The sequence below is a fragment of the Macaca fascicularis genome, chromosome X (assembly GCF_037993035.2).
Source record: "Macaca fascicularis isolate 582-1 chromosome X, T2T-MFA8v1.1".
Lineage (NCBI taxonomy): Eukaryota > Metazoa > Chordata > Mammalia > Primates > Cercopithecidae > Macaca > Macaca fascicularis.
In genome coordinates this window covers 11490512-11502559 of record NC_088395.1, presented here as the reverse complement: position 1 = coordinate 11502559, position 12048 = coordinate 11490512, and positions in this window count along the sequence as shown.

The window sequence follows — 12048 nt, the reverse complement described above, 5'->3', positions numbered from 1 at the left end:
TATTTTAATATGTAAATCTATCATGATACTAACTGCACTGTTTTTAGTCTCCCAGGGACTTCTTTTTGCTATTAGAAAGAAATGGTATGGCTCACTAGGCAAAGTATAGTCTGGACATGGCCTTTCTCATGCCACTGTCCTCCTCTCTTGCCCTACACCACCCACACTGACCTTGTCCCAGTTCCTTTAATACCTTTTCCAGAATGTTCTTCCTCTACTCCTTTGCCTGGATGCCACATTGGTCTTTCCAGACCCAAGGTGTAGGCTGTGGTGTTTCATTATGTCTCCACTGGTCCATTTATTTTATAGCCATCATCTCAGATGATCATCATACATTCATTTGTGTGGTTGTTTAGTTATTTGTCTCTTCTACTAAATTGTAACTTCTATGAGACCGAGGGCTGTGTCATCTTTTACAAACATGTATCCCTAAAGCCTAGCATTTTTTCATAGATATTGCAAAATAAGTGATTCAGTGTATTTGAAATAGAACTATTAATACTTTATGTATATTATGGGTTAAATAGGCTTTGAGTGCTGGAGGGTAAACCTAACCATCACTTATAAAACAGTTTCATTTAGAAACTGTAGTCTAAGTTGCCAGGCACAGTGGTTCATGCCTGTAATCCCAGAACTTTGAGTGACAGAGGTTTGAGGATCATGAGAGGCCAGGAGTTCAGGACCAGCCCAGGCAACATAGTGAGACCTTCATCTCTAACAACAACAACAAAAAATTTAAAAATTAGCCAGGCGTGGTGGCACATGCCTCTAGTCCAAGCTACTCTGTAGGCTGAGGTGGGAGGATCACTTGAGTCCAGGAGTTCAAGGCTGCAGTGAGCTATGATCATACCACTGCACCTAAGCCTCGGCGACAGAGTGAGACCTCGTCTCAAAAAAACAGAAACTGTAGTCCAAGATGGAAAAATCAAACTGTAAATGAATTTCTGAGACTTCCCACTAAAAGTATTGGAAAACTGCCTCTGAAATTATAGCTACTTATTAGACACTGATTTTTGTTTTAGTAATGTAATAATATTCAGACTATAAGAATATGTTTGGAGGTTAATGAATACTTGGACAAAAAGTCTCAAATTGGATTTTATAAATATCTCTTACCCTACTTCTGAAAATTACTCAGAAGAGCAGGGACTATGTCTATTTTTATTTATCAGAAACTTATGCCAAATGCTATGTCTGTGACATAGGAACCACTCAAGAAATATTTGTTGAATGAACAAATGCTGTTTTGCTTGTTTACTTTTGGCCATTTGCTTTGATGCAATATTTCTACCTCTATTCCTCTTTGCCCAGTTAGTTCATATTTATCTTTTATGCTTCAACTCAGGCATCGTCTCCTGTACAAACTCTTCACAGATGCCAACTGCCCCTGGCCAAGAGTGAACTGGGGACCCCTATGTGTATCTCCACATGCATCCTTCTATTATTGTGTTTATCATACTGTGGGATATATCTGTTTATGTCTCATTTTCTCCCTGTGCAATAGGAACTCCTTGAGATCTCCTCCATATCTCCAGGACCTTGTACAGTTCAAGATACATAATAATTTCTTGAGGGAAAAAAAAAAGCTTGTTAAATAAAATAATTAGCAAATACTCAGCCTTCAAAGTCCCCAGAGACTGGTTCTTGGTGCATCCTAATTGCTGCAAAATTGCTTGTCGAATGAAAAAAATAAATCAGTGGATCTTCAGGCTTCAAATATCATCCCAATCTCATTTTAGTTTAAATTTAAAATATTTCCTTACTCCTTATACGAAAATTAATTCAAGATGGATTAGAGACTTAAATGTTAGACCTAAAACCATAAAAACCCTAGAAGAAAACCTAGGTAATACCATTCAGGACATAGGCATGGGCAAGGACTTCATGTCTAAAACACCAAAAGCAATGGCAACAAAAGCCAAAATTGACAAATGGGATCTAATTAAACTAAAGAGCTTCTGCACAGCAAAAGAAACTACCATCAGAGTGAACAGGCAACCTACAGAATGGGAGAACATTTTTGCAATCTACTCATCTGACAAAGGGCTAATATCCAGAACCTACAAAGAACTCAAACAAATTTACAAGAAAAAAACCAACAACCCCATCAAAAAGTGGGCAAAGGATATGAACAGACACTTCTCAAAAGAAGACATTCATGCAGCCAACAGACACATGAAAAAAATGCTCATCTTCACTCACCATCAGAGAAATGCAAATCAAAACCACAATGAGATACCACCTCACACCAGTTAGAATGGCAATCATTAAAAAACTCAGGAAACAACAGGTGCTGGAGAGGATGTGGAGAAATAGGAACACTTTTACACTGTTGGTGGGACTGTAAACTAGTTCAACCATTGTGGAAAACAGTGTGGTGATTCCTCAAGGATCTAGAATTAGAAATACCGTTTGACCCAGCCATCCCATTACTGGGGATATACCCAAAGGATTATAAATCATGCTGCTATAAAGACACATGCACACGTATGTTTATTGCGGCGCTATTCACAATAGCAAAGACTTGGAATCAACCCAAATGTCCATCAGTGACAGGCTGGATTAAGAAAATGTGGCACATATACACCATGGAATACTATGCAGCCATAAAAAAGGATGAGTTTGTGTCCTTTGTAGGGACATGGATGCAGCTGGAAACCATCATTCTCAGCAAACTATCACAAGAACAGAAAACCAAATACTGCATGTTCTCACTCATAGGTAGGAATTGAACAATGAGATCACTTGGACACAGGAAGGGGAACATCACACACCGGGTCCTATTGTGGGGAGGGGGTAGCAGGGAGGGATAGCATTAGTAGATATACCTAATGTAAATGATGAGTTAATGGGTGCAGCACACCAACATGGCATATGTATACATATGTAACAAACCTGCATGTTGTGCACATGTACCCTAGAACTTAAAGTATAATAAAAACAAAAAAATGTGGGCTGGGCACCATGGTTCATGCCTGTAATCCTAGCACTTTGGGAGACCAAGGCGGATGGATCACCTGAGGTTGGGAGTTCAAGACTAGCCTGGCCAACATGGTGAAACCCCATCTCTACTAAAAAAAAATATGAAAATTAGCCAGGCCTGGGTGGCACGCACCTGTAATCCCAGCTACTCGGGAGGCTGAGGCACAAGAATCGCTTGAACTCGGGAGGCAGATGTTGCAGTGAGCCGAGGTCACACCACTGCACTCCAGCCTGGGTGCTAGAGTGAGCCTCTAAATAAATAAATAAATAAATAAATAAATAAATAAATAAATAAATAAATGCATAAGCGACCTGAATAGCTTTAGCATGAACCCCAGTCTATATATTCTTATTTCCTTTTATTTAAAGACACACACACACACACACACACACACACACACACACACACACACAAATAGGTGAGATCCAAGCAGCAAAGCAGAGGTAGACTCCTTAAAAAATACTGGTATACATTACATTAATATTCAAGGTGAAAATCATATGTCAGAAATTTATCAAGTACTACTGAATGTTGTTAAATAATTTAAAGGAACTCAAGGTTACTTTTTCGATAAGAAAGAGATGGATTCTCAAATGAAGCAAACTACTCATGTAATGAATATTTTAAATCTAGGGATAAAAAAAATCATTGCAGAACATTGCACTTAGTGTGAATTATGGTAAGTTTTTCCCCTGAGATGGGGACTAAGACAGGATGCTCATTTTACCTCAATTCTATTCAATATTGAGGTCTTAGTCAAAACAATAAAGCAAATAAAAGGAATTAAAGGCATAGAGATTGAAAACAAAGAAATAAAGCTATCATTATTCTCAGATGACACAATTGTCTATGTCCCAAAAAAGTCCTGAGACTCTATCGGTAGATAAGCTATAAAGATACTTTGTAAGGTCGCTGTATACAAAGTCAATTGTATTTCTGTATGCTAGCAATAAGCAAGTAGAAAGTGAAATTTAGAATAGCATTTACAACAGCATCAAAAAGGTCAAATACCTAGAATAAATCTAATAGAAGAAGTGAAAAACACATAATTATTAAGAGAAATTAAAAAGACCTAAGTAAATGGAGGAATACATCATGTTTATAGATCGAGAAGCTTAATATTATAAAGATGCCAGTTCTCTCTAAATTGATCTATAGATTCATAAATACAATGCAATCCTAGAAGTTTTTTGAAAATTGAAAAGCAGATTCTAAAATTTGTATGGAAATGAAAAGGGCCGTAAATAACCACCAAAATTTTGAAAAAGCAGAACAAACCTAGAGGGCTTTTATCATCAGATATTGTGGCTTCTTATAAAACTGCAGTATTTCAGATGCTGTAGTACGGATGTAAGAAAAGACAAATAGACAAACTGAACAGAACAGAGCAGGGCTCCCCAAGCCCCAACCAGTCTTTACAGCAGGAGATGAGCCACGGGCGAGCCAGCATTACCACCTGAGCCCCTCCTCCTGTCAGACCAGCATTGGCATTAGATTCTCATAGGAGCACAAACCATATTGTGAACTGCATATGCGAGGGATCTAGGTTGTGCACCCCTTATGAGACTCTAACCAATGCCTGATGATGTGAGGTGGAACTGTTTCATTCCAAAACCATGCCCCCCTTGACTTCCACGAAACCAGTCCCAGGTACCAAAAAGATTGGGGACCACTGGAATAGAGTCCGGTAACAGACCCACACAAGCCACTTGAATTTTGAGAAGGGGATTGCTTCAGTGCAGTGAGGCAAGGATGATCTCTTTAATAAATGGTGCTGGATCAATTGCATGTCCATATAAAAAAAGGAATCTTGATCTCCTACTTCAACTATATGTAAAAATCAATTTCAGATGGATTGTAGATCTATGTGTGCAAGGTTAAAACAATAAAACATCTAAATGAAAGCATAAAATAATGTCTTCATGACTTTTGAGATAGCAAATTTTTAAACACAAAAAGCACTCATTAAAAAGAAAAAGGGGGCTGCATGAAACTAATAACTTGTGTTCATCAAAGAGCACCATAAAATTAATAATGAAGCAAGTCACAGTGTGGGAGAGGATATTTGAAAAGGTGATGAACTTCAGTAGAAAATGCAAATTACCAAGATTTCACTATATTTTCTCCAGAATGTCTTAAATGAGCAAGACAAATAATACCAAGTCTTGATGAGGCTATGAGCAGCTGCAAGCCCCAAACACTGTAGATGGGAGTATAAGTTGAAAAAACTGCCTTTGAAACTTGTTTGGAAGTATTTATGAAAGCTGAACATATAATACCCTATCACCCAACTGTTGTATTCCTAGGTATATGCCCTGCAGGAATGCAGATATGAATTTCCAAAAGACATGTACAAAAGAATGTTCATAGTGGCACTCTTTGGAAGAGCCCTGAAGCTGTCATCCATATCTACTGACTGTAGCTCCGCTAAATAAATTGTAATACATTTATACAATGAAATACAATGTATCAGAAAGAGCAAACAACATAGGTGAATCTTTCAGAAATATTGTTGAATGGAAGAAGCCATACACTAAGCAGTACATAGTGTGTGGTAATTCTATTTATATAAAGTTCAAAAATAGGCAAAAATGATGCATAGTGTTAGGAGTTGGTATTGTGTTACCCTTTGGAGGAGGGACAAAAGGGGATATTCTGGGTGCTAGTAGGTTTCTATTTGGTGATGTGGCCACTAGTAACCTTTGTGAAAACTTGTCAAACTATACACTTATAATCTTTGTACTTTTCTGTCTGTATGTTATATGTTAATTAAAAATTTACTTAAAGAATCTGCTTGCAGTATGGAGGAAGATGTCTGAGAAAAGGTTTTAGAGAATGCTTAGAAATCAATAAGGAAAAGATGAATGACCTAAAAGAAAAATAGGCAAAGCAAAAATATAGGCAAGTAACATGGGAGAAAATTATGGTGGCAGAAGCATTTCAAAATAGGTATGAACTGTTAGTGTTTAGGGAAATGTTTCCTCTAAAACAATGTAAGTTTCACATTTTCAAATTGGCAAAAATGTGAAGCTATATAAAGATACCAAGAGGTGGGAATTCTCATCTGCTGCTAGCGGGAGTGTGAATGGGGACAACTGATTTGGAGAACAATTTGGCCACATGTAAAAAAGTTGGAGACACACCTGTCTTTTGATTCTCCAATTCCATTTTTAAATATGTATCTGGAAAAATACTTTGTAACAGGAGATGAGTATCATAATTTTCTTTCTAGTATTGCTTGTTATTACAAAGATTATGAAAATGATCTAAATATAAGTAGAAATAGATAAGTGTAATATTCATACAATAGAATACAACAGCACATAAAAGAAATAACATAGAGCCATTGTATCAAAACTGTAGCAGTTAGTAAAAAACTCTTAAAGACACACGATAGTGTATAATGTGTGCATAAGAATGCACAAAAGCAATAAATCCAGAATGGTGGTTGCCTCCAAGATAGGAGAGAAATAGGATGAGGGAAGGGGTACATATTGAGGAGGGAGTGTTCCAATTGCATAATTAATTTTTACTTAACTGAAACAAATAGGACAAAATATAAAGATTTGACAAGGCTGTATAGTGAGTACACAGGTATCTGTTATATTATTCTAATTTTCTGTGTGTTTGTAATATTTCATAATAAAAAATGTTAACAGGAATAAATGGTAAAACATTGGACTGTTTTCCACAAAAGTAATCCCCTCAGTAAAAGAGCTAGTTGTGTGTATGTATGTGCAGATGACACTTCTTGGGATATATATTACTGATCAATACCTTGTTTCTATATTCAAAAATGTACCTAAAAGCCTAGAAAATTGTTTTTAGCTAATAATAGCTAATGGTTATAAAATGCTAAATTTATGCTGGGCTTCTTCTTTCCTGTCCCCGCCTTGCCCCTCTCCTTCTCCCTCTCTTCTCACCTTCCTTTCTCCCCTCGCACTCTTCCCTCCACCCTTCTTCTCTTCCTCCTCTCCTCCATTCTCCTTCTTTTTTTTCCTCTTCCAACCTTTTTGTTGTTGTTGTTCTTGTTCTTGTTAAGACAGGGTTTCACTCTACCACCCAAGCTGGAGTGCAGTGGTACAATCTCGGCTCACTGCAACCTCCACCTCTAGGGCTCAGACGATCCTGCCACCTCAGCCTCCCCAGTAGCTAGGACTGCAGGCACATGCCTCTACCCCTGGCTAACTTTTGTATTTTTCGTAGAGACAAGGTTTCACCATGTTGTCCAAGCTGGTCTCAAACTCCTGGGCTCAAGTGATCCTCCTGCCTTGGCCTCCCAAAGTGCCGGGATTATGGGCATGAGCCACCACGCACAGCCCCAACCTTTTTTTATTATAAAATATTACACTCATATAAAAATTGTATAAAATGTAAACCCATGACTTAACAAATTATTGTAAAATGAATACTTCTGTAACCACAACTGAGGTCAAGAAACAGCATGGTCAGCACCTAGAAAGCCTCCCTTGTATGGCAGGTTCAGTTCTAAGAGGCACACAGAAATAGCTCATGGTGAAACCTGTATTCCAACCCAGGTCATTTGGTTCCATACTCCACGTAATGTGTGGTGGGTGTGTGTGCATGCATGCTCATACATGTGAAAATGCACATCTCGATTTTTTTCTGTCAATTCATTAATGTATCCATATCTAACTCAGGATTGTTGGAAAGATTAAATGATAATATACTGTAAGGTACTTAGCACAGTGCTCAGTATGTATAATTGTTTCCTATCATCATTGTTGTCATCATCCACCACTACTTTATTCTGCCCCTCAGGTCCCTTCTGAACTTGGTCAAATGTAAACCCCAAAAGTAGAAATGAACACTCCTTTCAGAACTTTCCTTTTCTGCAGCAGTGTCTGGGCAGGCAGACCAATGAAAATGCATAAAGTAAGATACAGGTAAACTTTTGTAGTCTATTACTAAAATGAACATATAAAAGTTTGTGGCAGTAAAACCGATCCAATAGTCCCAGAGATAATTTTTTGGATAAACAGAAATTGACCCTTCTGGGACCCAGGTGTGGTGGCTTACACCTGTAATCCCAGCACTGTGGGAGACTGAGGCAGGTGGATCACTTGAGGCCAGGAGTTCAAGACCAGCCTGGCCAACATGGTGAAACCCTGTCTCTACCAAAAATACAAAATTTATCTGGGTGTGGTGGCATGCCTATAATTCCAGCTACTCGGGTGGCTGAGGCAGGAGAATCGCTTGAACTTGGAAGGCGGAGGCTTCAGTGAGCTGAGATTGCACCACTGCACTCCAGCCTGGGTGACAGGGTGAGACTCATTCTCTCAAGAAAAAAAAAATTGACCCTTCTGGTCTTAAAACTTGAAACTTACATTTGTGTTATGGGAGCTCCTTCCTCAGGAAGCAAAGACCTGCAGGCCTCTCAAAAAAAAAAAAAAAAAAAAAAAAAAAAAAAAAAGTATGACAGAACTAAAACTCACAAGATCTAAGTACATCCATACAATTAGAGGTTGGACCCCTCATTCATGATGATTGCTTTCTTGCCCCTCCAAATTCCTGTTTTCCCACACATTGTTACATTTCTTCACTGCTATATAAACGCCTAGTTTTAGCTGGTCAGGGAGATGGATTTGAGACTCAGGGAGACAGATGTGAGACTGAGTTTTCATCTCCTTGGCTGCAGCACCCAATTAAAGCCTTCTTCCTTGGCAATAGTCATTGTGGCTTTCTGTGTGACAGGCAGCAGGACCTAGTCCAAACCCCTGGTGCTTCAGTAACAGTGGGTGCAATTCAGAACTTGAAAGTCCTAAAGAGACCTACACCTTTTCTATCCAGCAGTACTTTTACACCAAGGAGATAAGTTTACAAAAGTTTATGTAAAATATTACAAGTTTATATAAAACTTATATAAGTTGCAGTTAATCTGTAATGTAAATTCTGCATTTTGAAAGATGTATGTGCACCAGGAAGAGAAACACAGTGACTAAGCAACACCAAGAATAGGAATGAGAATTATGCAGTATGGTCATTTAGAGTATTCATTTATCCAGAAGGTATTTATTAGACACTAGACACTGGAGGAGATATGAGATGGCAGCACGTTAGTACAGTCCCTAGCCCTATGAAGCCAAGACTAGTTGAATTGACAGATGAATTTATAAACTTAATGAAGAAAAAAATGTAATGAGAAAGGAAGTACAGAGTGCTATAGGAGGACATAGCAGGGGTGAGCAACTTCATGTCTGAAAGTCAGGGAATATCTGGAGCACAGATATTCCTCCTCCAGAGAAATTGTGCTGAAAGATAAGAAGGGATTGGAGAGGAACAGTTGATTGTGGAGCAAATGGAAAAAGCATGTGCAAAGGTTTAGAAGATGAAAACAAAGCCTACTTAGTCTAGACATGGAAGGGAAGTTCAAAAGTTGCTTAATGCCCAGCATGACATTTTTGACCACAGCTGACAATGAGAAAATATGGTCAAACATTTCACATCAGTTCACTGTGTTTGCTAAATCCTTGGATCGTGGCTAACCTAAGTCTCTTGTCTTATAAACATACCTAACCTCCTTTGGACCTGCTCATTGAGATTAATAGATTAGGTGTGATAACTTTATAGTTCCCTGTATTGAATCTCGTGCCATTTTTTTCCTTGTTTATATCCCAAAGGAAAAAATACAAATAATACTGGATTAATTTTATAAACAGAAAGCTACTAGATTCCCTATAAAGACAATGTCTCTGACCAGATGGATCTGTGCTATCAAACTTACTTTTTAAAAAAAAAAAAAACTTTTGAAATTTTCATCCAATATTGTTTAAAAAACAATTTTAGGCCGGGTGTGGTGGCTTACGCCTATAATCCCAACATTTTGGGAGGCCAAGGCAGGCGGATCACAAGGTCAGGAGATCAAGACGATCCTGGCTAATATGGTGAAACCCCGTCACTACTAAAATTACGAAAAATTAGCCAGGTGTGGTGGTGGGCGCCTGTAGTCCCAGCTACTGGGGAGGCTGAGGCAGGAGAATGGTGTGAACCCAGGAGGCGGAGCTTGCAGTGACCCAAGACACTACACTCCAGCCTGGGTGACAGAGTGAGACTCTGCCTCAAAAAAATAAAAAAGCTTTTAAAGGATTATAATAAACTGATGTGGTAAAATAGCGCTTGGGCCAAGCCAGGCATTCTTTTCTCACTGTTTAAACTGTATCATTTCAACTAGACCCAAATATTAATTCACTTTTATTAGCTTAATAACATTTTCCAGGCAATTTTTAAATGAGTACTGGTTATTTTGCAAATAGGTCTCCTACAGACTTGAGACCAAAAGACATCCCCAAAAGAGCATGAAAGCAGCAAAATGTATATTCTGTTTTTCATGTTTTCATAAGTGCAGATGATAAAGCTTTTAGAATAAAATACATATATCTGCAACTTGTATACTAATTTAAATTATATCCTGTTTACATTCAGTTTATATACATATCAATGTTGTTTATACTAGATTTTAAGTTCAAGGAGGCAGAAAATGTGGCTAATAAGTTACTGAATTATTTAATAAATTGTTCTAGAAGATAAATGAATATAGTGGAATTTCTCATGGATTTAGGGATAAGAATTAAAATAAAATAAATCTAAAACCCATGGCATGGCTTTGTCCTCCTAATGACCCTTCCTCCAGCCTTGAGAGCACTTCACTGCTTTGACTCTCCTTTTCCATATGAAAACTAAAGACAGCCATGCATGTCACCCTCCAAACTACTAGTACTCACCAGTCTTTTAAGGACTTTACATCCTGTTGCTTCCATACTATTTTTATAATTTAGAGACAAAAGCCCAGATCCTGCTGGATAATGAAACTATTTCCCAGAAAGTTATGTTAGTAGGTATATTCTAAATTTCACCTAGTACTTTATTTCACTCGGTAGGCAATAGAGAGACTTTTAAAAAAATCACAACAGCTTATTAGGATAACCCACTAGAATGTAGGGGTCTCTAAACTGATTTGAATCTTTAAGGCCATCTGAATTGACTGCACCTTTGAGCAAGCAATACAACCTTTTTAAAAAAAGGGATGCTGTCTCTCCTTTTTCAACCCAATAACCTCCTCATATTCTTCAGAGGAGTGAAGCATGCATTCCCTTAAAACTCCTTTCACCAAGACTTTGGATGACCATGGTGCTAACCCAAGTAACAATTGGGTTTTCTATCTTGCTTTACTTGGCTTTCTGGCAGCACTTACTCAGGCACTAACTCTTGCCCTTCTGGAAACACTCCACTACCTTTACCTCTGTTTCCCTATCTTTCCCATTGTTACTACAAGCTCTTAAGCCACTCTCTGTTTCCTTTGTACATGCTCTTCCTTTATCTGCCGATAATAGTTAGGGCTTTCTTCTAGGCCTTCTTTTCTCTCACCCTGGATCAGAAGTTCTTTTTAATTTGTTTCATAAACATTTTTTGTTGGTATAATATACTCAGTTGATGAAACTTCCAAAGATACAAAGGGTGTCAAGTGAAGAGTCTCCTTTGTATTTTGTTGACTCTCAGACACCCCATTTCTCTTTTTAGGGGACTCTCTGTTATGGATTTCTTGTGTATCCTTGCAGAGATATTTTATGTATACACAGACATAGACACATACAAGATACTGTATAATACTATATACATATTGTGTCTTGCTTTTACTGTTTAATAATGTATCACAGATTGTTGTATATATGTATATCTAGAGCTACATCTTTCATGTGCATGTAGATGTAGAGTGTGTCTACATATGGATGTATTATAATTTATTTAACCAGCCCTCTTAGTCAGAGTTTAATGCAGGAAGTAGAAATTCACTTGCTTTCTGGTATATAAATAAAAGGAATTAGGTGAGATGAAGTAATCGAAAGGGAAGGAAAAGTGGAAATAATGGGGTTGCCACCGAATTGCTGGTTTCAAAGTTATACAACCATAGCTGTCATCCAGAGATTCAGAAGTTGCTATCACCATGGCCATAAATGGTGCTGTCTCATACCATGAAGCTGGTGAGTAGACCCTGGAAGATGGAAACCAACAGCCACATACATTCATACCTGTCTGACTTTGTATGC